Below are 25435 nucleotides of genomic sequence, written 5' to 3'. Positions count from 1 at the left end.
TGGGCACCAGGAAAGCGGCTGCAGAGTTCGCAGCGGCCCTCCCCTTTAATCGAAGGGGAGGGATGTTGTGACATGTCAGCGGACGTGGCACAACTGCATCGTGCTGATGTGGTTAGTGCGGCATTGAGCCTCTTTCCCCACTAACACCCCGTAACAGGCAACGCCCCGCGGAGGCAAATTACGCCTCCGTTACCTCCTGCACATTTTTAAAAACAAAGACCCCAATTCTGCAACATTTAGTGGCCCATCTCGCTGGGCGCTAAATAATCATTTAATTTAAATTGTACGCCCCAAATGGGGTGTGGGGCAACTTCATCCCATTAATCTATTATTTTTTTCCTGTTCTTACATTAAGAGTTTGGCCCAGAAATCCCGGTTTCTCCTTCCCGCGGGCGTTTGACTGGATTCTAACTCCGTAAGTTGGAGTTCCCGTTATTATGAATGAGAAACAGCCCCCAAAACACACATAACCAGTAATGAAAGATAGAAAAAATGCACAATATATTTTTATTAATTTAAATTAAAGTTATGTATTTAAAAAATATATATTTTCCCGATTTTTAAAGAAGTTTTTTTAATTATGTTTTAAAATAACCGTAGTGGGGAGGGTTTTTAACAATAAAATGTGTTTTTAAAATTATATTTTACAATGTTTTTGTGTGTTTTAAAACTCTTACCTCTGTAAAAGTATGCTATGCACCTGCTTTTATCAGGCGCAAGAGTTTTGAGGACATTTACTGGGCAAGATATGGGTAAATACCGCAATCTTGCCCATGCAAATGTCCTCACTCCCGAGATGTGGAGGATCTGTCAAGGCCCAGCTTGACAGATTAGAAAAGCCGATTTTCAGCGCATGCACATTGCGTGCTGAAAACCGGCTTTTGCAATGCCTTCCCAGGTCTGTAGAAACTCTGCACGGACCCGGAGAGGCCAGAATTTCTGGATTACTGTATTTATGTATGGAAATTACTTGTTACAAACTTGCTAGTCAATAGAATTAGTAATTCAATCGCGCACACATTTTTCAGTCAATGTTTTCTCATTTCGATTTCCATGTTTAATTTTGAAGTGTTTTTACTAACATTGATTATAATGGTTGGAAAATTATGGGCAGTGCACATCCAAATTTCCAGTTTACACTGCACTCAATTTTCCGCTTTATCTTCATTTGTTAACATTTGACTTACACATAATCTTCCTCTCCTACCCTTGGTGTCATTCCTAGACCCTCTAAAAGCTCACCATGCTTCTTTATCACTTAGGGGATTTTCTACTGGAAATCATGTGGGATGTAGAATATGGCTGGCCAAATATGAGTGGATATATTCAAAGGGGCATACAAATGGAGATTACGTCACAGAGCAATGACTTTATCTTCCTAGCCCTTCAAAATCTAAATTAAAAATACATTACACTCCTTTTCAGCCACCTCTCAGGCATGTTATCCAAGGTAGGCTTCACTGCAGGAGCGCAAATCCTGCTGAGAGCTCAGTAACATTGTTTATACGACCCTGACCATGGAAAATCAGCCAGGATCAGAGTTGGGCAGAATTCCCGTCTTCTTGAAGCTGTGCTGGGATTACGCCAGTGCAGAAAATCCCAATCTGGCTACCAGATCATTTCCAAATATATAGTACTTAACTTAAATACAAAAAAAACAATTATTTTTGTGTATTTAGTGTGATTCTAGTCCAATTTTCAGCTGAGTTACACCCCATAAATGTGCTACCCTACATAAATGTACATAATCAGATTTTAACTAAGATGTGGCTGGAGATCAATTATGCTGAATCTCTACCCATTACATGCACAACATACACTGCCGGCAAGCAAACTGAAGTTTTATTTCAATATTATAATGAGCTCAATTTAATGAAATTTTGATGCCCTCACTCTTCCTTTGGAACACGGAAAGGTCACTGCTTTATATGTTTGCCCATATAAATCAACATTCCTCTGAATGGAAAAAAATAAAGGAAAATCCAGCAAGTTAAATATATACTTTTGGATTGTTATTTTCAAGTCTTTTTCCATTGGTATTTCTGCTTTTTCTTTTAGCTAAATTAATAGCCGAAAAGGATTTGTATCATGAGTTTTTTTGGAAATGGAAGAATGGGTGTTCCTATGGAAATCTTTCACGATTTGTTATTTAGAGAAAGAAAAGAAGGTGGAATAGAGAGGCACTGACAGCTGAGATTGCACCAGAGGAGGACTACCCCACATGCCACAATATGACCTACAACCAAAATGTAGGACAGGTTCGGGCTGCCAGTAGCTCTCGAATACTTCAGTCCTGAAAAGTTATGCCTCATGCTGCCACATGGCACATTAGTGACATCAATCAATCTGCAGTGCATAGATGTGTTAAACATCCTGTACATTGTTTGCCAAAGTTAGCAACATCATCACTTTTCCCCATTCAAAATGTGAGCGGACACTACCATTTTTTTCAGATAGCAGGATTCTCCAAAGTCCAGGACATAATTAATGGCATCCATGTGGCCCTATGTGCTCCTACACACAAGCTATACATTCATGAATCGCTGGCATTATCACTCCATCATGGTGTAGCTTATCTGTGATCATCAGAACAGCATCATGTAGGTGAATTTCAACTTTCCAGGCAGCAAATGTGATGTTTTTTAATTTTAGGCAAATATTGGACTCACATTATTGGACCCACTAAGAAAGGGTTAGCTGCTAGGTGACCAAGGCTACCTTCTGAAGCTCTGGTTAATGATCCCTTTATAACAGCCTCATAAACCTTTTGAGCACAGGTGCAATGAGGTGTATGGTATCTACCAGAGTCATTATAAAACACATCATAGATATGTTAAAGCAGTGCTTCAGGTGCTTAGTCTGATCTGCATTGTCTTACAAATATAGTCTGGTCACAGTTTGTTAAATCATCATAATCTGCTTTGCCCTCCATTGACAAATCAATGGAAATATGGAGAAAGATGGTAATGAACTACATTTAAGAGATGACCCTGACAAGCAGGAGGAAGCAGCAGCTAGAGCTGCTTACTAAGCTGTCATTAAGATCTTCTCCCACAGACCCCACCCATCCATTACATCAACAGGTGTTCCTACATGTTTACCATGCCCTCAACAAATCTGAATTCAGTTAAAATAAAATCTGGAAATTAAAAAGCTGGCATCAATAAAAAAAAGTAATCATGATGCTATTGGATTATTGTAAAAACCATGTATTTTATGGAAGGAAATCTGCTGTCCTTACCTTGTCTAACCTATATGTGACTCCACTTCCACACCAATGTGTTTGACTCTAAACTGCCCTCTGAAGTGGTCAATCAAGCCACTAAGTTGTATCCAGGGCAATGAGAGATGAACAATAAATGCCAACCTTGAGCCCTATTTAACCCCGAACTGAACTTCCGACCCCATATCTTTTACATCACCAAGACTGCCTACTTCCACCTTCGTAACATTCCCCATCTCCGCCCCGCCTCAGTTTATCTGCGGATGAACCCTCATCCATTTGTTACCTCCAGACTCCATTATTGCAATGCTCTCGGTGCCAGCCTTCCACCACCCTCCGTAAACTTAAGCTCATCCAAAACTTGGCTGGCCGCAACCTAACTCGCACCAAGTCCCGTTTTCCCATCACCCTTGTGCTCATTGACCTGCATTGACTCCCGGTCTGGCAATGCTTCAATTTTAAAATTCTCATCCTTGTTTTCAAATCTTCCCTATCCCTGAAACCTCCTCCAGCCCTATAATCATCCGTGATCTCTGTGCTCCTCCAATTCTGGCCTCTTGTGCACCCCCCAGTTTTATTTGTTCCACCATTGGCGGCCGTGCCTTCAGCTAACTAGGCCCTAAGCCCTGGAACTCCATCCCTAAACTTCTCCAGCTCTCTACTTTTCACTCCTTTAAGACGTCCTTAAAACTTAACTCTTTGTCCAAGCTTTTGGTCACCTGTCCTAATATCGCCTTGTGTTTCCCGGTGCCAAGTTTTGTGTGACGCATTGTGGGACATTTTACTATGTTAAAGGCAGTATATAAATGCAAGTTGCTGTTGTCGATGTTGGTTGATCACTAAATATTGCCCAGGACACCAGGGAAAACATCCTGCTCTTGTTCAAAAAAGTGCAATGATATCTTTTACATTCACCTGAGTGAGCAAACAGGGCCTCAGATTAAAATCTCATCCAAAAGACAGCAACTCTGACAGTGCAGCACTCCCTCAGTACTGCACAGGGAGTGTCGGCCTGGATTATGTGCTCAAGTCTCTGGAGTGGGACTTGAACCCATGATTGTTTGACTCAGAAGCAAGATCGCTACGCACAGAGCCACGGTTGACACTAGTGGTTGGGGATGTGCTAATTAAGCATCACCCAATTTTGGCCCAATTAGTAAATCCAAAATGAAACACTTGGGGGCTGAAATTTCCCCTTTGCACAGGGCCAGTTAATGCTGTATGTCAGTGCTAATGCAGCGCTAATAAGTTAGCGCGCAGGCGTGGCGGCCATATCGACCTGCGAGGAATTGCCCCCGGGCCTTCGCCGGTGAAAAATGGTTTGCGCCGCGACTTGTGCATGCCCGTGCCAACCCCTTTGCTAACCTTGGGGGAAATTGCCCCGCAGGACACGAGATCGGTGAGAGGCGAAGCCACCGACAGCTTCCTGGTGCGAGAAGCTGTGGTGGTTTTGGAGCCCCGGCCACCCTTAAAGGGTGTCCTGGCCAACACCCTCCCTGGTGGCCCAATGGGTGCCACTAAAGAGGCTGCAGAGTTCACAGCGGCCCTCCTCTTTAAAGGAACGGGAGGGACGTTATAAGGCATTAGCGTGATGCACACTGCGCTGCTGTCACCCAAATCTGCACCGGCGCAAAAAAAATAACTTTTAGCAAAATAACCGCCCCAAACCCAGCGCGGGGCAATTTTGTCCCCCTGGTTTTCTTCTTTTAAATATTTTTTCTTTAAAGGAGAAATCAATCTGAATTACAGCTATAAGTGGGCTAAAAGGAAATGCATTGTTCTGGTTTTTTTAGTTGTGTATGTACTGTGGCAATCATCAGAAAAACATGATACTTCCAACCTTGTTTTTAGTTTAAGCTATTGCATTATTCAAATGTAATATGCAACATCAGGCTAATTTGCAAGTCTTTCATTTAGATTCAAAGGATGACCTTAAACAATTTGGAGGCCAGAAATGCTACCTGTATTAATGAACTCTGCAGGGTGCAACTCTGGTGTCATTTCAAATGCCTTTTCATTTAGTGACCAAAGTGTTGTGGTCCCCAGAGAGGTATCAAAAATGGACAAGCCATATGTGCCATTCAAGCAAATCTATTCTGACGAGGAGATCAGATGTGATTGAACTCCAGGAGGCTGCTTGTGATGCACTTGTTTGAAAGTACTTCCTCGAGAGTAATTTTCTCTTCTAATATAAATCATATCGACTAGGAAATAGATACATTAATAAATGGATCTTACACAGATACACAAGCACATAATTCAGTATGTGTAACTACATAAGTATGTTATTAGGCTACTTACATAATATCACCAGATACCAATGTCAATGCTTAGGCAATTAAAAATGTAAAATTTTTATTTAATGCATAATGCATAAATGTTGAATAAATTGTCCCAATGTATCTTATGTTTGTCAGCATTTAACTGATACTGTGGTATAAATATATGCAATAATAAATTTGCACGACACAATTGCCAGGCAATGACTATCTCCAGCAAGAGAGACTCTAACGACCGCCCCTTGAATGGCATTACCATCATCGAATCCCCTACCAATAACATCCTGGGGCTCACCATTGACCAGAAATTTAACTGGACCAGCCACATAAATACTGTGACTACAAGAGGAAGTCAGAGGCTGGGTATTCTGCGGTGGATGTCTCACCTCCTGACTCCACAAAACCTTTCTATCATTGAAAAGGCATAAGTCAGGAGTCTGATGGAATACCCTCCACTTGCCTGGATGAGTGCAGCTCCAACAACACTCAAGAAGCTTGACACCATCCAGGACAAAGCATCTTGCTTGATTGGCACGCCATCCACTACCTGAAACATTCATTCCCTCCCCCACTGGTGCACCTTGGCTGCAGTGTGTACCATCGACAAGATGCACTGTAGCAATTCACTAGGGCTTCTTCGACAGCACCTCCCAAACTCGCGACCTCTACCACCTAGAAGGACAAGGGCAGCAGGCGCATGGGAACACCATCACCTCCAAGTTCCCCTACAAGTCACATGCCATCCTGACTTGGAAATATATCGACTTTTCTTCATTGTCACTGGTTCAAAATCTTGGAACTCCCTCCCTAACAGCATTATGGGAGTATCTTCACTACATGGATGCAGTGGTTCAAGAAGGTGGCTCCCCAGCACCTTCTCAAGGGTAATTAGGGATGAGCAATAACTGCTGGCTTTGCCAGTGATGCCCACATCCCATGAACAAATACATTTGAAATAATGTTTGCTATCACATCAAAACATCTCCGCTTTCCATAGTGAATTACTTTTGAAGTTCAATGACTGTTGTGTTGTGAGCTGGTAAACATGACAATATTTCTTTTTTTTCCAAATTTTTGTTCCTTGTAAATAAGAAGTTTAAATGCAGTACTAAAAGCTACACAGTGCACCATGATTACTGGAGCTTGCATTAACCTATAAGAAGAGTTACATGTTGGTACTCCAGCTCATGTTTTTCTGTACATAATTGTTTGGTTTGGCTTAGTGGTAACACTCTTGCCTTTCCCTAAGAAGGTTGTGGGTTCAAGTCTCACTTCAGAAACATAAACACAAAATCCAGGCTGACTCTCTAGCACAGTACTGAGGAAATGCTGTACTGTTGGAGATGATGGGGCCAAAACTTATCTTCACCCAAAACGGGTCGCACTATCCGCTCCTGAAGTGTTTTTCCGCCGCTTCGGATGAGGTTGCCGTAAATCCGTAAATTCAGCTCTTTGTCCTTTTTTTGCAGCGGACAGGAAGTCGATCATAATGGGGGCAGAAGTGGGACAGTAAATACTCTAGAGTGGTGGAAGTGGAAGTGAGGCAGAGTCTCCGCCGCTGTCAGTTAACAGTGGAGCGGAAATGACGTCATGACGCATGTGCGTCACCACGCTCTCCCTTCGGCACTTTGAAACTTCGGTCCACAGGGCCAGTAGGGAGATTTTCGGCAAGGCCAGCAGTCTGGCACCCAAGAGGGGTGCACTGACAGAAAAAGCTGTCGGGGGTATACATGGTGGAATAAAGATTTTTGCAGCTAAATTTAGCTGGAGGTGCGATGGACTTGCGGAAGATCGGCGGTGCGCCCTTTGATGAAGCACTTAGAATGGTCAGCAGCAGCAGGGCGTGAGTGGGGACTGGCAGAAAAATCCCTGAGCTGAATATCGCTGGTGACGGCCTTTGGACTGGAAGTTGGTGGCTGCTCGACTCCGCTGCCTGGTCGCTGCTTTCTGGTGGTAAGAGGCCTTTTTGAGGAGTTGAATTTCGGCCCCGATATCTTTCAGATGAGATGTTAAATTGAGTCTCCATCTTCCCTCTCGGGTGGATATAAAAGATCCCATGGCACTATAGGAATGAAAGCAGGGGGGGTTCTCACCGATATCCTGGCCAATATTTATCTCTCAATCAACACCACAAAACAGATAATTTGGTCATTATCTCATTGCCATTTGTCTGCAAGTTCCTGCCAAGTTTCCTACATTACAACAGTGATACACTTCATAAGTACATAATTTTCTGTAAAGCACTCTGGGACATTCTGAGGTCATGAAAAGCACTATATAAATGCAAGTTCTTTCTTTCTTCGAGTGTTTACTCAGCAATCATCAGGATCTTGTTCACAAGATATCAGCCCTTGCTGGAGTTGTCTCCTGCTGCAACTTGTTATTATGTGCAAAAGTAAATTATTGTGGTGCTGGCGTAGGCTGAGAAAATTTACTCAACACTTCATTGCTTTTGAACAGCCCAACTTAAAATGGAATCAACTTTGTGACAATGATATTGTGTAATCTATATCATATTTAGCTTCTGTCAAAGTTCCTCAAAGATTGAAGTTGTATCTTTCCATGTATTAGACATGGTATTTAGAAGACTGGCCCACTTTTAACACTTTTCATGTTGTATGTAATGTATTACATGCACAACTGCTTGGATCTCTGTTACTACACATTTGGATGGTTAGCTTTACTTATTAACATTGTGAAATATATTTCTTTGTCAAAAGATGAGTGAAACTATTTCTATCTTAACAGAACTTATTGCTATGTTTTTAACTTCAAGGTAACCCTTTCCCCGCGAGCAGCAGTTACGACATTTGGTGAATTTCCTGTTCACATGCAGGAGATCATGGCCAAAGCTGGTTGGTATGAAAGGTATGTATTTGCAAATATTAGTTTGAAAAGCAATACAATTTCAATATTCAGTCAAAGTAATAAAAACAAATTGGATATCTAAATGAATATGGGCAGAGATGAACCAAAGGCACTAAATATTAAAGTATAATCTAAAGCTAAAATATTTTACAGTAAAAAATATAGCTAAGAATACTGTTTAGTGTAGCAAGAAATAATGGGCATAAAGGTGTTCTGATTTGCCAAAATGATAACAGACTGGACAACTTGCAAGGTAGTACTCAGTGCTAAAGTACTGCCGTTCATTCATACCTTAATTCTTTCTATACAAGTGGCTTAAATGGCTAATTGTAATCAGAATAAAGTCTGTGATGGTATTGGAAAGGTTGCTTACAAGGTTTTGGTCTGACTTTACAAGTGGCATATATGAGTCAGTGCATCTTAGTCACAGTACATTTGAAGACAAAGCTAAGGACTGCCAAAATAAATGCTGAGCATCTAATTGACACTTTATTTTGCATATAAGTACATTTAATTTTTTTTCCTCCCTGATTTTCTTTTTAGTTTTGGACCTGGAAGAGTCATCATTCGTCAACGTCATGTTCCTCAAAACTTTTACCTCACCCTTTCAGGCACTGCACTGGTTACAAAGATCTCAATTAACAAACAAACAGGGGAGCCATCTGCAAAGACTGTTGCATTTCTGAAGAAAGGCAGATGCTTTGGAGTAACATTTTCATTGACTAAATGTATTTTTGCTACATCATGCAAACCAAAAATGTTTGCTCTGGTTGATATATGACAAATATCATGCCTTCCAAACATCAGTTTAGCTTACATCTTTGAATAATCTCTCATAGTTCAGAATTCAGTAGGCATTTCTGTTATTTTGGCTCACTCCTCTTCATACACATCCTGCCCCTCAGCAACATCATCCAGCAGCATGTGCGTGCAGTCAATAGCATCCTGCACAAGCGGGAAGTCTGCAATCCTAGCAAACCCTCATGCTTGCTCCGCATGCTTGTCTCTGGCAAGAGAGAATGAAATGTAGTTAGCTCTCTTTGAATAGAGACCTTCCTTATGCAACAATGGATGGCAAACTGAGATATATCCAGCACCAGCCTGGAAGGAGTGAGACGCTTAAATGTTCACGGTCATCTTCACAGCCATTGGCAATGCGGTCCTTGCCCGGCTCTTAGGTTGGAGTTGTGGCTGTAGCAGTCGGCAGATTTCAGTGAGGATCTCCTTAGAGAAGTGCTCAGCCTTGTTTGAGGGGTGCTAAAGGGCAATTCCACGCTGGGGGTGGGACTTTCGCCCTGGGCGTTAACTGACCCGGGCCCAGAGATTACCACCCCCGGATGGGCCACATGGCAATTTCGGTCTCATGTAGTCGTATATATGGAAAGATAATTTGTTAATTAAAGTACCACTACTCAGCAATCCATTGTCCCACAACAGCTTGGCTATTATTTGTGATTTGCAGTTCCACACTACAGCCCAAAAGGATTGCATTGTTCATCCATGAAGAATAACATGTGCCAAAATATTTGTTTGGAAACAGTGAGAGAGTAATACCAGACCGGAGGTAATCCATGAGTATTTTGTCAGTTGGCCTCTCTGTCAATGATAAGACCAGTTTTCAGTTGGTCTTATCTGCACCAGTGGATTTTTATTTCAGGGAAAATTAATTTGGAAAGTTGGAAGTGATGCTGGCATGCCACATTGCAAATGATATGCAACCAATGGTGAGTCATTGTTTTTTTTCTGATACTGAATGGGGAGGAAATAGTGTCACTTAACTCTGGTAATGCATTCCACAGTCTCACAACTTTTTGCGCAAAGCAATGTTTTTCTTCTCTCTGTCCTAAATCTCTTAAATATAATCTATATCAATATCAATGTTCTCTTCATTGTAGAGCCAGTACCACTGGAAACAGTCTGTTTCTATCTACTCCATCTTATACTTTCATAATTTTGAACATTTCGATCAAATCACCCCATTCCTCTTCTGTTCTAACTAAAACACTTCCAATTTTTCAAGTGTTTGTATTTATATTTCCTCACATCAGGCAGTACCCTGGTGAATCTGCACTGTATCCTCTCTATTGCATCCTTCCTATTGTGTGAAGCTCAAAACTGCACAAAGAAATCCAACTATAGTCTATATAGATTCAACATTACAGCTCGACTTTTATGTTTTATACCTCTTGTCATAAAACTGAATATTCCATTACCTTAGATATCACTGATTTCATTTATTATTGTCATCCTCCCCTTGTTTATATTCAAAATAGGCCGACACCTGCACATATTTTCTATGTTTCTATGTTTCTATGTTTCTAAGATACAGTAAAAAAATAATAGAAGGTGAATTTTATGGCATAAAATGTTTCCATGCAAAATCTGATTGAAATGTTTGCCTTGTATGTACTATAGGATGTTGCCATAATGATTGGAGCCAGAAGAAATGTCACTGTAGTTGGTCAGGACACTGTCACTCCTCGCACTGTCAAGAGAGGTTTGTCACCAGATTAATTTGTGCATATAATCTAATGCCAGATATGCAGAAGTGTTTTAATCCCCAAGTTATTTCCAAATAAGCAGTAATAAATGAAACACTACAGTTTAATATCCTTTGGTAGCTGCTGCTTAATGTTTGCGTAATTTTTTTTGGGTGCTATTTTATGCAGATTTTTAACTTGTTTACAAAAAATATCGGCCTAGAAATTTGATATCGGACAAAACCTGATGGTGCTACATGGGCTGGTTAATGGCCGCCGAAAATGATGGCACTGGAAGGACCGGTAAATTGGCTAATGGTGGCTAATTAACATTAGCCCAGTGCTAAACTGCTGTTCTGGTGTCATTAGTCATGGTAGGAGCCCCCAATGTAATGTGGATGTAGCGTCATTGCAGCAAAAACAGCCTTTTCTTAAAGCAAGACTGTAATTTCAGAAAGCAGTTCAGCCCTTTAAAGGCTTTTTGAAATGAAATAAATAAAAATCAGGTAAAAATAGGTGGTTTTTAGCCCTTACAGCTCAACTACCTTCTGAAAAGAAAATTTAACATGAAAAAGAATTCCCAAAGGGCAGTCTTCACTCTTAAAGCTAAATTGTCTTCCACACCTAAAAAACTGCTAAAAGTGCTTCAGCATTAACACAAATGGCTCAGCAAGTCAGAGAAAGGGTACCAAGGGTCTCGCATGCAGCAGTCCAGCTTTGTACAGGTAGTCAATACTGGAAAAGAGGTCCTGTTCCCACAGGGGCCAGGAGTCCCTCCAGAAAGAAGAATGTGAGACCAGATCACCGAGTCCATCACTACCAGCAGTGTTGACCCATGACCTGGCTCCAGTGCCCAAAGAAGCTTTGTGACCTCAGTCCAGTGGTCAAGGTCAGTGAATGCATCTTCAAAAGCCACTTCCTACCAACTGCACCATTAGCCTCTCACAATTCTCAATGCATGACCCTACCTCCACCCAATCACTTACCTATCAATAATTTGTACCAAACACATGGAACATCTCCTATTCATAGCTTCACCTCAACCCCTTGGAGGAGACAGTTGGAGGACAAGTGCAAGGCTGAGCCCTTGGCCAATCGTGGAGCTGATGCTACAAGATGCCAGTATTCACATACGTTATCCTCCTTCTCGCCTGCACCTCTTGCTTTCCCATGCCCCCTCACCACAACCCTTGTGCCACACACCTAAGAAATGCAGCCTGCCCAGCCAGTAGTTGACCAAGAAGAGGGAGAGGAGAGAGAAGGAGGAGGAGGTTAAAAAGGGAATTGCGGTTGTGGGTGTAGTGTATGGAGAAAGAGTCACACTGAACACTGTGAGCTCAAAGTAAAGTGTGAACTTAGTCTTTTATTGCAGGTCTCCAGAGCACCGCTCCAACCTGTGGAGCCTCTTTATATACCTGTGCTCCCAAGGGATTATAGGATCCCTTGGGACTCCAGAGGATGAGCCCTCTGGTGGTTGTACAGAGTAAATGCAAGTATACATAGATAACAACACTCCCCTCCAAAGTCAATAGTGTAACTATTTACAATGTGAGTCAATCTGGGGCTCTTCTTGTCCTGGTTGATCGTCTCGGTGTGAAAGCTGGTGTTGTTGAATCATTTGTTGGGCCCTCGCTGGGCTGCTGTGCAGCTGGCCTTGCTGGACTGCCTGGTGTGTTGGGCCCTGCAGGGCTGCTGTGGATGCTGGATCTGTTTTGTGGTCAACTGTGGTGCCGGTTGTCACTGGTATGTATGTTGGGGGATCAAAAAAGGTAGGGTCTAAGGTGGGCTGCTCAGGATAGTCCGTGAATCTGAGTTTGATTTGGTCCAAGTGTTTCCGGTGAATGAGTCCATTTGAAAGTTTGACCCGAAATAACCTGCTCCCCTCTTTGGCCATGACAATGTCGGGAAGCCACTTGGGACCTTGTCCATAATTTAAAGCAAATACAGGATCAGTGATTTCCATCTCGCGTGATACATGGTATGCACCTTGTTGAAGCCGCCTGCTCTCTACCTGTTCATGTAGATCAGGGTGAACTAACGAGAGCCTTGTCTTAAGTGTTCTTTTCATGAATAGTTCAGCAGGTAGGATCCCAGTGAGTGAGTGGGGTCTCATGCGGTAGCTAAGCAGGACTCAGGATAGACGAGTTTGCAGTGAGCCTTCAGTTACCCTCTTCAAGCCTTGCTTGATGGTTTGCACTAGTCTCTCTGCCTGATCATTAGATGCTGGTTTAAGCGGGGCAGATGTGACATGTTTGATCCCGTTGCGGGTCATGAATTCTTTGAACTCAGCACTGGTGAAACATGGCCCGTTGTTGCTCACCAGGACATCGGTTAAGCCATGTGTGGCAAACATGGCCTGCAGGCTTTCAGTGGTGGCAGCGGACATGCTAGCCGACATTATCTCACATTCAATCCACTTGGAGTATGCATCTACAACCACAAGGAACATTTTACCCAAGAACGGGCCTGCATAGTCGACGTGTACCCTAGACCACGGTTTGGAGGGCAAAGACCATAAACTTAGCGGCGCCTCCCTGGGTACATTACTTAACTGCGAGCATGTATTACATCTGTGAATGAAGGACTCTAAGTCCGCATCGATACCAGGCCACCACACGTGGGATCTGGCTATCGCTTTCATCATTACGATGCCTGGGTGGGTACTGTGGAGGTCATTGATGAAGGTGTCTCTGCCCTTCTTGGGGACCACTACTCGACTGCCCCACAGAAGGCAGTCTGCCTGTATAGCCATTTCACCTTTGCGCCGCTGGACGGCTTAATCTCTTCCTGCATCTCCACTGGGACACTGGACCAGCTCCCGTGAAGCAAACAGCTTTTGACTAGAGATAATAAGGGGTCTTGGCTTGTCCAGGTTTTTATCTGCAGGGCAGTGACGGGTGATTGCTCACTCTCAAATGCTTCCATAACCATGGCTAGATCTGCGGGCTGTGCCATTTCCATCCCCGTGGTGGGCAATGGCAGCCTACTGAGAGCATCGGCACAGTTTTCTGTGCCTGGCCTGTGGTGGATGGCGTAGTTGTATGCGGACAATGTGAGTGCCCATCTCTGGATGCGGGCCAATACGTTGGTATTTATCCCTTTACTCTCGGAAAACAGGAATATAAGTGGCTTATGGTCAGTTTCCAATTCGAATTTTAGCCCAAACAGATATTGATGTGTTTTCTTTACCCCATAGACACACGCTAACGCTTCTTTTTCAATCGTGCTGTAGGCTCTCTCAGCCTTGGACAGACGCCTGGATGCATAAGCAACCAGTTGCAGTTTCCTGAAATCATTAGCTTGTTGCAATACACACCCGACGCCATATGACGACGCATCGCATGCTAGTACCAAACGCTTACATGGATCGTAGAACACAAGTAATTTGTTTCAGCATAACAATTTTCTCGCTTTTACAAAGGCATTTTCTTGGCTATTGCCCCAAACCCATTCGCCTCCTTTTCATAGTAAGATATGTAGTGGTTCTAACAGTGTGCTGAGACCCGGTAAGAAATTACCAAAGTAGTTCAAGAGTTCCAGAAACGACCGCAGCTCCGTTACGTTCTGTGGCCTCGGTGCGTTCTCAATTGCTTCCGTTGGTGTGCCTGATGCCGTCCACCGCAATCCTCCTTCCCAGGAATTCCACTTCAGGTTCCAGGAAAACGCACTTCGAGCATTCTAACCTGAGCCCCACGTGGTTAAGTCGACTAAGAACCTCCTCCAGGTTCTGCAGATACTTGGCTGTGTTCCAACCTGTGACCAAGATGTCGTCCTGGAAGACCACGGTGTGCGGGACCGACTTCAGTAAACTTTCCATGTTTCTCTGGAATATTGCCGACGCTGATCGGATTCCAAACGGGCACCTGTTATAAACAAAAAGACCTTTGTGCATGTTGATACAGGTGAGGGCCTTCGATGATTCCTTCAGTTCCTGCGTCATGTAGGCTGAAGTCAGATCCAGCTTCATGAATGTCTTTCCTCCAGCCAGCATTGCAAAGAGGTCGTCGGTTTTTGGTAGTGGGTATTGGTCCTGCAGGGAGAAACGATTGATTGTTACTTTATAATTGCCACAGATTCTGACAGTGCCGTCTCCCTTGAGGACTGGGACAATAGGACTGGTCCACTCGCTGAATTCGATCGGTGAAATAATGCCGTCTCGTTGCAGCCGATCTACCTCGATTTCTACCCTTTTTCTCATCATGTACGGTATTGCTCTCGCCTTGTGATGGATGAGTCATGCCTCTGGGGCTAGATGGGTCTGCACTTTTGCTCCTTGGGATTTCCCGATGCCTGGTTCGAACAGCGAAGGAAATTTGTTTAAGACCTGGGCACACGACGAGTCGTCAGCAGGTGATAGCGCTTGGACGTCATCCCAATTCCAGCTTTTTTTTCACAGCCAGCTCCTGCTGAGCAGCGTGGGACCATCACCCATTACCAGCCAGAGTGGTAGTTTGTGCACCGCTGCATCGTAGGAGATCTTTACGGTAGCACTGCCGATTACAGGAATCAGTTCTTTAGTGTAAATTCTTCGTCTCGTGCAAACTGGTGTTAAGACTGGCCTTGCGGCCTTGCTGCACCACAACCTTTCGAAAATCTTTTTGCCCATGATGGACTGGCTCGCGCCCGTGTCCAGCTCCATTGACACCGGGAGTCCATTTAGTTCAACATTCAGCGTTATCAGGGGACAATTCGTGGTGAATGTGTGCACCCCATGTACCTCTGTCTCCTCTATCTGAGGCTCTGGTTCATAGTGATCCTCTGTGGATCTGTCCTCCTCTGCAACGTGGTGGTTTGCAGATTTAGCAGGCTTAGCAGCTTGCCTGCACACTCGTTGGAGGTGACCCATTGTTCCACAGCACATACAAACGTATCCTTTGAATTGGCATGAATGGAAATGATGATCAGCCCTGCAGCGCCAGTAAGGTGTTAATGGCCTTGCATTCATCACCCTTGATGGTGGACTCTGAGACATCTGCGGACGTGTAGCTGCTGGTATGTGTGACCCGCCCTGTACGTTACGATTCGAAAACAACATCACTTTGTTCACAGTACTTGCAGCAGAACTTGTGTGCTGAGAGATTTGCTTCATATTGTCACTGGTTGCAATGAACGCCTGGGCTATCGCTGAGGCCTTACTCAGGGTTAGGGTCTCTACATTCAAAAGTTTGCGAAGTATGGTTTTGTGGCAAGGCCAAGTACGAAAAAGTCTCTGAGCATGTGCTCCAAATGTCCTTCAAATTCGCAACGTCCTGCAAGGTGTCTTAGCTCGGCGACATAACTCGCCACTTCCTGGTCTTCAGACCTTTTGTAGGTGTAGAACCGGTACCTCGCCATCAGAACGCTTTCCTTCAGGTTCAAATGCTCTCAGACCAGTGTGCACAAATCGTCGTATGATTTCTCTGTGGGTTTCGCTGGAGTGAGCAGATTCTTCATGAGGTCATACGTTGGTGCCCCACAGATGGTGAGGAGGATCGCTCTACGTTTGGCAGTGCTCTTCCCCATCTAGCTCGTTCACCACAAAGTATTGGTCGAGTCGCTCCACAAAAGTTTCCCAATCATCTCCCTCCGAAAATTTCTCCAGGATGCCCACTGTTCTCTGCATCTTTGGGTTCGCTATCTGTGTTTTGTTGCCAGTTGTAGTGTATGGAGAAAGAGTCAGACTGAACACTGTGAGCTCAAAGTAAAGTGTGACCTTAGTCTTTTATTGCAGGTCTCCAGAGTGCCTCTCCAACCTGTGAAGCCTTCTTAAATACCTGTGCTCTCCAAGATTATGGGATCCCTTGGGACTCCAGGCGATGAGCCCTCTGGTGGCTATACAGAGTAAATGCAAGTATACATATATAATAGTGGCCACTGGTACCGCAAGGCGGGTGATTCCATCCCAGATATCCCGCCCAGAAAGGGGCTGTCTCGGTTGCAACCTTCCTTCTGCTTCCTCCTCTTCTGCTTCCTTCTTCTGAGTCTTCCCCTTCTGCGTCTTCCTCTAATGTGTCTTCTTCTTCCCTCTGTGAGTAATTGCTGTAAATCTGAAATAAAATCATAAAATGCTGGAAATACTCAGCAGGTCAGGCAACATTTCGACCTGAGACATGAACTCTGTTTCTCACTGCACAGATGCTGCCTGACTTTTTGAGTATTTCGAGCATTTTCTGTCTTCTCATAGGCCTTCCTTTACTCCCCAAGGCCTTACAAGTGGCCATCAGCATTCCCTGCACACTTAAAAAAAACTTTAAACATGTATTGCACCAAACTTTCAATAAAATGTAACAAGTCCAGTCCAAAAGCTTAAATGTAAACTTACCTGAAAGATGTGTGTGTCACTTTAAGAAGTGCTGACAGTGTCTCTGTCAGTCTGCTGCATGCTTGCTTTTCATAGTGAGCTTAGGATAAACTCAGCACTAAGGTCAACGTTCGCAGAGCGTGACGTTAATTCGGCATTGCACACCGATTGACGTCACGCTCTCCCCATTTGCATTTCCAGGGCCAGTGCTGCTATCGACAGTGCTAAGGCTCTCACCAAAATGACGGACACCGAACACCGCACCAGAGAAGAGCGTTGGAATGGTGATCACCATATTTTACCAGGATTCCAGCGCTAGCGCGTGGTGATAAGTAGCTCAATTTCTCGGCCATGTTTAAAATAAATGGATTAAACATTGCACTGAGAATAGTGCACAAAGGAATTTTATGTAAACACATTAACCCAGTGGGAATTCAACATCACTGTAACTCATCTAAGACATAAAGAAGTTATCTAAGTATTTTTTCAATGTTAAATACATATTGTGCCATCATCTAATATTCAACACTCTTTAGCTTGATTCTTTGAGCTGGAATCTCCTCTGCAATCCTGCCTCGAATGGGACCACCACTGGCTTATTCTTCCTCACACACCGCATGTAAATAGTGGTGGAGATGTGGCCAGGGAGATTTGTCTTCCATTTACCTGTGTTGCTACTGCAATAGGGAATGTGGTAATAGGCTCTGGGAAGTTGTGGTAATAGCCCTAAAGTCTCCCAACAAAGATCTACAAGGCAACAGCTGTGTTAATCTTCAGGGTGCTTCTGACCCTTTAACTGCCTGGACACCTCTTCTGGTGTTGCACTGGGATTTAGCAGCGGGGTTCCTTCTTTGGCAGGAGTCTAACAACAGTTACCTCTGGGATCTGAGACAAACTGCAGTAAATCTCTCCGATTCTCATATTTTCTGCATGACATAGTATTTATTTTGATTATATTATTCTACATGTACAGAAAATTAGAGACTTTCATATGTTAATAAACATATTATAATAATAATAACTTAATATAACTTTTATTTATCTAGCGCCTTTAACAGCAGTGTTACAAGACAAAATAGATATATTTGACACTGATCCACAAAAGAAGAGATTAATGCAGATGACCAAAAGCTTGGTTAAAGAGGTAGGTTTAAAGGAGCTTCTTAAAGGAGGAAAGAGAGGTAGAGAGGCGGAGAGGTTTAGGGAGGGGGTTCCAGAGGTTAGGGCCCAAACGGCTGAAGGCACGGCCAACGATGGTTGAGCAGTTATAATGAGGGATGTTCAAGAGGGCAGAATTTGAGGAGCGCAGACATCTTGTGGGGTTGTGAGGCTGAAAAAGATTACAGAGATAGGGAGGGGCAAGGCCATAGAGTGATTTGTAAACAAGGATGAGAATTTTGAAATCGAGGCATTGTTTAACCTGGAGCCAATATAGGTCAGAAAGCACAGGGGTGATAATTTATAATAATAATTATTATAATAAAAAATAATAAATCATTGGAAGTTTAATTAATGGTTATTTACAATATTATTTTGTCTTTGGCTTTTCTCACTGATGAAAGCAAATTTTCCCATTGATGATACTGTGTGTGTCTGACAATTTTAACAGTAGAATACCTTTTAAGACACTCATTCAATTTTTCTCTTGAAGGAATATTCTAGGGTAAGACATCATAAGGTTTTTGTAATCCTTAAACTTAAATCTGTAAGCATTTAAATGAAGCTTAATCATTAAAGGATAGCATCCTGATTGTTGCTGCCATTTATTTTAATATTACAAAGATCGGCACAGCATATGCCAGCATTTATAGTGGACTACTGTTTGATGTAACTGAATAAGTCAAATTCTGTTTTTATCACATGAGATTTTCCAAGATTGTATCTGTGTTTGTGGATTGTACTCCATTATTCAGTCCAGTTTTGGCTTATACCACAAAGCTGACACCAAACACTCCTACCCTTGCCCACCATTCAGCTGTTTGCACTGATCTCTCTCAAACAATGAGAAACTCTTCAGGCAAGGCAGCTTTCAAAGCTGTCAGTATAAGGTTAAAAATGTCAGTCTGATCATTTTAAAGAATCCCACAGTAGTGATTTTCTCTAGTTAGATCCCAGGGAAGGTATAAAGTGGAGATGAAACACTTTCCCCAAAGGAATGGATAGGAAATCAGAGAGATGTAACAGGAGCTAACTTTACACACCCCTGCTGATAAGCTTAGGAGCAGCACTGCCAGAAGCCTGCATGGGCTTGATCATTGAATGGTGGATTTGTGCGGCAGAAGTACAGAGAAAGGAAATGACTTATTAAAAGGCAATGGTAGCATGGATACGAAATTGGCTAAGAGACAGAAAACAGAGATTAGTGGTGAACAGTTGTTTTTCAGACTGGAAGGAAGTATACAGTGATGTCCCTCAGGGGTTGGTATCAAAACCGTAACTCTTTTTGATATATATTAATGACCTGGAATTGAGTATAGCGGGGACAATTTCAAAGTTTGTAGCTGATACAAAACGTAGAAATGTAAAAGCAAGAAAATTATGCTGAACCTCCATAAATCACTGGTTAGGCCTCAACTAAAGTATTGCATCCAATTCTGAACATCATAGGTTAGGTGAGTGGGCAAATGCATGGCAGATGAAGTATAATGTGGATAAATGTGAGGTTATCCACTTTGGCGGTAAAAACAGAGAGACAGACTATTATCTGAATGGTAGCAGATTAGGAAAAGGGGAGGTGCAACGAGACCTGGGTGTCATGGTACATCAGTCATTGAAGGTTGGCATGCAGGTACAGCAGGCGGTTAAGAAAGCAAATGACATGTTGGCCTTCATAGCGAGGGGATTTGAGTACAGGGGCAGGGAGGTGTTGCTACAGTTGTACAGGGCCTTGGTGAGGCTACACCTGGAGTATTGTGTACAGTTTTGGTCTCCTAACCTGAGGAAGGACATTCTTGCTATTGAGGGAGTGCAGCGAAGGTTCACCAGACTGATTCCCGGGATGGCGGGACTGACCTATCAAGAAAGACTGGATCAACTGGGCTTGTATTCACTGGAGTTCAGAAGAATGAGAGGGGACCTCATAGAAACGTTTACAATTCTGACGGGGTTAGACAGGTTAGAAACAGGAAGAATGTTCCCAATGTTGGGGAAGTCCAGAACCAGGGGACACAGTCTAAGGATAAGGGGTAAGCCATTTAGGTCCGAGATGAGGAGGAATTTCTTCACCCAGAGAGTGGTGAACCTGTGGAATTCTCTACCACAGAAAGTTGTTGAGGCCAATTCACTAAATATATTCAAAAAGGAGTTAGATGAAGTCCTTACTACTAGGGGGATCAAGGGGTATGGTGAGAAAGCAGGAATGGGGTACTGAAGTTGCATGTTCAGCCATGAACTCATTGAATGGCGGTGCAGGCTAGAATGGCCGAATGGCCTACTCCTGCACCTATTTTCTATGTTTCTATGTTTCTATCACACATTAGGAAGCATATCAAGGCTTTAGAGAGAATGCAGAGTAGATATACCGGAATTATAGCATGAGTTAGGGATTTCAGTTATGTGGAGAGACCAGAGAAGCTAGTATTGTTCTCATTAGAGCAGAGAAGATTAAAAGAAGACTTTACAATGGTATTCAGAATTATGAGGGGATTGGATAGAGTAAATAAGGAGAAACTTTCCACTGGTGGGTGGGCTGGTAACCAGATGACACAGATTTAAGATAATTTGCAAAAGAACCAGAGGGGGATGAGGAGACATGTTTTTATACAGCGAGTTGTTGTGATCTGGAATGCACTGTCTGCAATATAAAATTTCAAAAGAGAATTGGATAAATACATGAAAAGAAAACTTTTGCAGTGTTATGGGTAAAGAATGGGGGAGTGGGACTAATTGAATAGCTCTTGCAAGGAGCCAACAAAGACATGATGGGCCGAATGGTGGCCTCCTGTGCCGTAAGAGTCAATGTCCTTGAAATTGGCCTCCTTAGCACCTCCCGTTATTGCCTCCGCAGGGCTACAATGAGGTGTTAGCGACTTACCGACTGGGGGCGCTGAGAAGATCGACTCCCGCCATATTGGACGGAGGCTTGCGGTGGCAGTAAGACGTTGTGCCCCGCTCTCCTTCGCCCAGAGATCATGACGTCATCGCCGTGTGCATCGCCCCGGTAGCGCACCGGATCTAAACTTTGGTTCCATCCCCGCAGCATCGCCCGGCGAAAAAAGCAGCTATAGGAGGCATTCATCGGGAGGCCGGGCACTTCGGGGGCAATGCTTAAAGGCAAGGTGGTCAAGATAAATGAAAAAAAAATTGCCAGTACTGTCTTTGTTTTTTTTTTAAATCTTTCTTCCCTGTGATCGATCAACCCAGCACTCTGCTGCAGCGCATTGGGCTGGATTGCGGCTGCCGTCAGTGTCCAGGTATATTCTTCTTTTGCAGAGCCTGCAGCGATGGCCCTTCCCTTTAAGGGAGGGAAGGATCTTTCCAACGCGGTAGTGCTGCACGGCCCATTGTGCAGTGCTGCAGAAGTACCGCCCTGCCTGCTGCCTCATGCAGTTTTATTTAGCGCTCCACTTCCTTCATGGAGCGCAAATTGCAAATTTTTTAAAAGTTAGATATCATTAGCATCTGGGGCTAATTTTTCCAACTTTTAAAAGTTAGCACCCCAAATGGGACACTCCAAGTGCAATAAATCTGTTGTACATTCAAATCGCAGAGTGGATCACAGCATGCTATTAGAATTGTGCCTGTAGGTGACGCTGTAAGGTCACATTAAGTGACAGGCTCGCAACAATGGAGCTGAGATAACATGATAGAGCCAGTTTTAACTCCCGGTGGGAAGCCGGCAGGAGTGGACATCAATCTTTTGCGGGAGAGTGAGTTGGATTCTTGGCATATTTTTACTGCGGGGCCTCATTTGAATCCTGTCAGACAGTTACTCGGGTGTTTCCGGTGGAATGCGGCAGCTGGCTTGTGTGTAAGAGCGAAATAACCTGGGGGCAGTGCTGTGTGACGGGGTCAGGTTGGGAGGACCCTTTATCTTACGGATGTTTAGCATAAGGTCCATGCTTTCGTACGCCTCGGTGAAGGCGTTGACGATGTCTTGGAGTTCGGCCTTTGAGTGTGCACAGACGTAAGCATTATTCACGTACTGTAGTTCGATGACAGAGGGTGGGACAACCTTGGATCTAGCCTGGAGGTGGCGAAGGTTGAACAGGTTCCAATTGGTTCTACGGTTTAGTTCCATTCCAGTGGGGAGCTTGTTGAGAGTGAGATGGAACATTGCAGCAAGGAAGATTGAGAAAATGTTGATGCGATGACGCAGCCCTGCTTGATCCCGGTCCGGACATGGATTGGGTCTGTGGTGGATCTGTTGGTCTGGATTACAGCTTGCATGTCATCGTGGAACAGGCAGAGGATGGGGACAAACTTTTGGGGGCAGCCGAAACGGAGGAGGACGCTTCATAGTCCCTCGCTTCCTTGATAAAGTGCAACATCCCCACCAGCACCTGGGAATCCCTGGTGCAAGACCGCCTAAAGTGGAGGAAGAGCATTCAGGAGGGTGCTGAGCACCTCAAGTCTCGTCACCGAGAGCATGCAGAAATCAAGCGCAGACAGCGGAAGGAATGTACGTCAAACCAGGCCCACCCTTTCCTTCATCTACTTTCTGCCCCACCTGTGACAGAGACTGTAATTCCCGCATTGGACTGTACAGCAACCTGAGAACTCACTTCCTCTGAGGTTCTCCTGCCCTAGCCCTAAACTCGCATCTTTCTCCAGTTTTTCTCTGACCTTCCATCATGACCTCTCCGAGCTCATCTTGTCTATGAGACCTACTTCTTGCTCCCTTGACCCTATTCCCACGAAACTGCTGACCACCCAACTTCCTTTTCTGACTCCCATGTTAGCTGACATTGTTAACGGTTCTCTGTCCTCAGCTACGGTCTCCCTCTACTTCAAATCTGCCGTCATTACCCCTCTCCTCAAAAAAACAACCCTTGACCCCCACTGTGCTTACTAGCTACTGCCCCATCTCCAGTCTCCCTTTCCTCTCCAAGGACCTTGAATGTGTGGTCACCTCCCAAATCCATGCCCATCTTTCCTGGAACTCCAATGTTTGAATTCCTTCAATCTGGTGTCTGCCCTGCCACAGTACCGAAACGGCTCTCATCAAAATCACATCCTTTGTGACAAAGGTAAACTATCCCTCCTCGTCCTTTTCGACCTGTCTGCGGCCTTTGATATGGTTGATCACTCCATCCTCCTCCAACACCTCTCCACCAGCGTCCAGCTGGATGGGACTACACTCGCCTGGTTCCATTCTTATCTATCTAATCATAAGCAGAAAATCACCTGCAATCGCTTCTCTTCCCACTCCCACATCGTTACCTCTGGTGTCTCCCAAAGTTCTATCCTTTGTCCCCTCCTATTTCTCATCTATATGCTGCCCCTTGGCGACATCATCCGAAAACACGCCGTCAGTTTCCACATGTACACCGACGACACCCAGCTTTACCTCACCACCACTCTCTCGTCCTCTCCACGGTCTCTAAATTGTCAGACTGCTTGTCTGACATCCAGTACTGGATGAGCAGAAATTTTCTCCAATTAAATATTGGGAAGTCCAAAGTCATTGTCTTTGGTCCCCACCACAAACTGCGTTCCCTAGCCACCGACTCCATCCCTCTCCCTAGCATTTGTCTGAGGCTGAACCAGATTGTTTGCAACCTAGGTGTCATATTTGACCCTGAAATGAGCTTCTGGCCACATATCCGCGGCATAACTAAAGCCGCCTATTTCCACCTCCGTAACATTGCCTGTCTCCGCCCCTGCCTCAGCTCATCTGCTGCTGAAACCCTCATTCATGCCTTTGTTACCTCTAGACTTGACTACTCCAACCCTGAGCTGGCCTCCCACATTCTACCCAAGTAAACTTGAGGTCATCCAAAACCCTGCTGCCCTTGTCCTAACTCACACCAAGTCCCGATAACCCATCACCCCTGTGTTCACTGACCTACAGTTGCTCCCGGTTCAAAACGCCTCGATTTCAAAACTCTCATCTTTGTTTACAAATCCCTCCATGGCCTCGCCCCTCCCTATCTCTGTAATCTTATCAGCATCACAACCCCCCAAGATATCAGCGCTCCTCAAATTCTGCCCTCCTAAGCATCCCTGATTATAACTGCTCAACCATCGGTGGTCGTGCCTTCAGCTGCCTAGACCCTAAGCTCTGGAACTCCCTCCCTAAACTGCTCCGGCTCTCTATCTCTCTTTCCTCTTTCAAGACATTCCTTACCTCTTTGACCAAACTTTTGGTCATCTACTGTAATTTCTTCTTATGTAGGTCGGTGTCAAATTTTTTTTTTTTGTCTTATAACACTCCTGTGACGCACCTTGGAACATTTTACTGCTTTAAAGGTGGTATGTAAATACAAGTTGTTTTTGTTGTTGATGTTAATGGTAGAGTGAGGGATATGCCAGGCCATGAAGTTACAGATTGTAGTGTAATACAAGCGCCTCATGGATTCCCAGTTTTGAGCTGCTTGATCTGTTCTGAATCTATCCCATTTAGCATGGTGGTAGTGCCACACAACACGATGGAGGATGTCCTGAGTATGAAAACAGGATTTTGCCTCCACAAGGATTATGTGGTGGTCACTGCTACCAATACTGTCGTGGACAGATGCATCTGCAACAGGCAGATTGGTGAGGACGAGGTCAAGTAGATTTTTTCCCCCATGTTGGTTCTCTCACCAGCTGCTGAAGGCTCAGTCTGGCAGCTATGTCCTTCAGGACTCAGCCAGCTCAGTCAGTAGCGGTGCTACCAAGCCACTCTTGGTGATGGACATTGAAGTCCTCCACCCAGAGTACATTATGCACCCTTGCTACCCTCAGTGCTTCTTCCAAGTGGTCTTTGTGATATTTTCTGTACGACTTCACAAACACACAGGCTTTAAGATGTCTGATAACTTCAGGAACCTGTCAGGTGACCTGTTCCCTCTTTATTGTTGTAAACAGCAATGGCTGCATTACCATATATATATTATACTTCTCCCTCCTTAATGAAGAAGTAATTATAACAACAATCATCATACATAACTTGCATGGTTATACATAACAAAGGATATGGAGTTATTTTGCCATATTTACAAATCAAGCTGAACAATTTGTTTTCTGTTTTGAACCTTCCATACATGGTGTCGAACTTACTCATTCTAGGTTGATCCTGAGGAAAGTTTTCCTCCAAGTGATGCCCTTGATTTACATTTGAACTCTGTACAACTTCAGACTGTTTGTCTGCCTGACTCGGACT

This window comes from Pristiophorus japonicus, chromosome 10, assembly GCF_044704955.1.
Source record: "Pristiophorus japonicus isolate sPriJap1 chromosome 10, sPriJap1.hap1, whole genome shotgun sequence".
Classification (NCBI taxonomy): Eukaryota; Metazoa; Chordata; class Chondrichthyes; family Pristiophoridae; genus Pristiophorus; species Pristiophorus japonicus.
The sequence above is the reverse complement of the archived record's forward strand: the minus strand, read 5'-3'. Positions refer to the sequence as shown.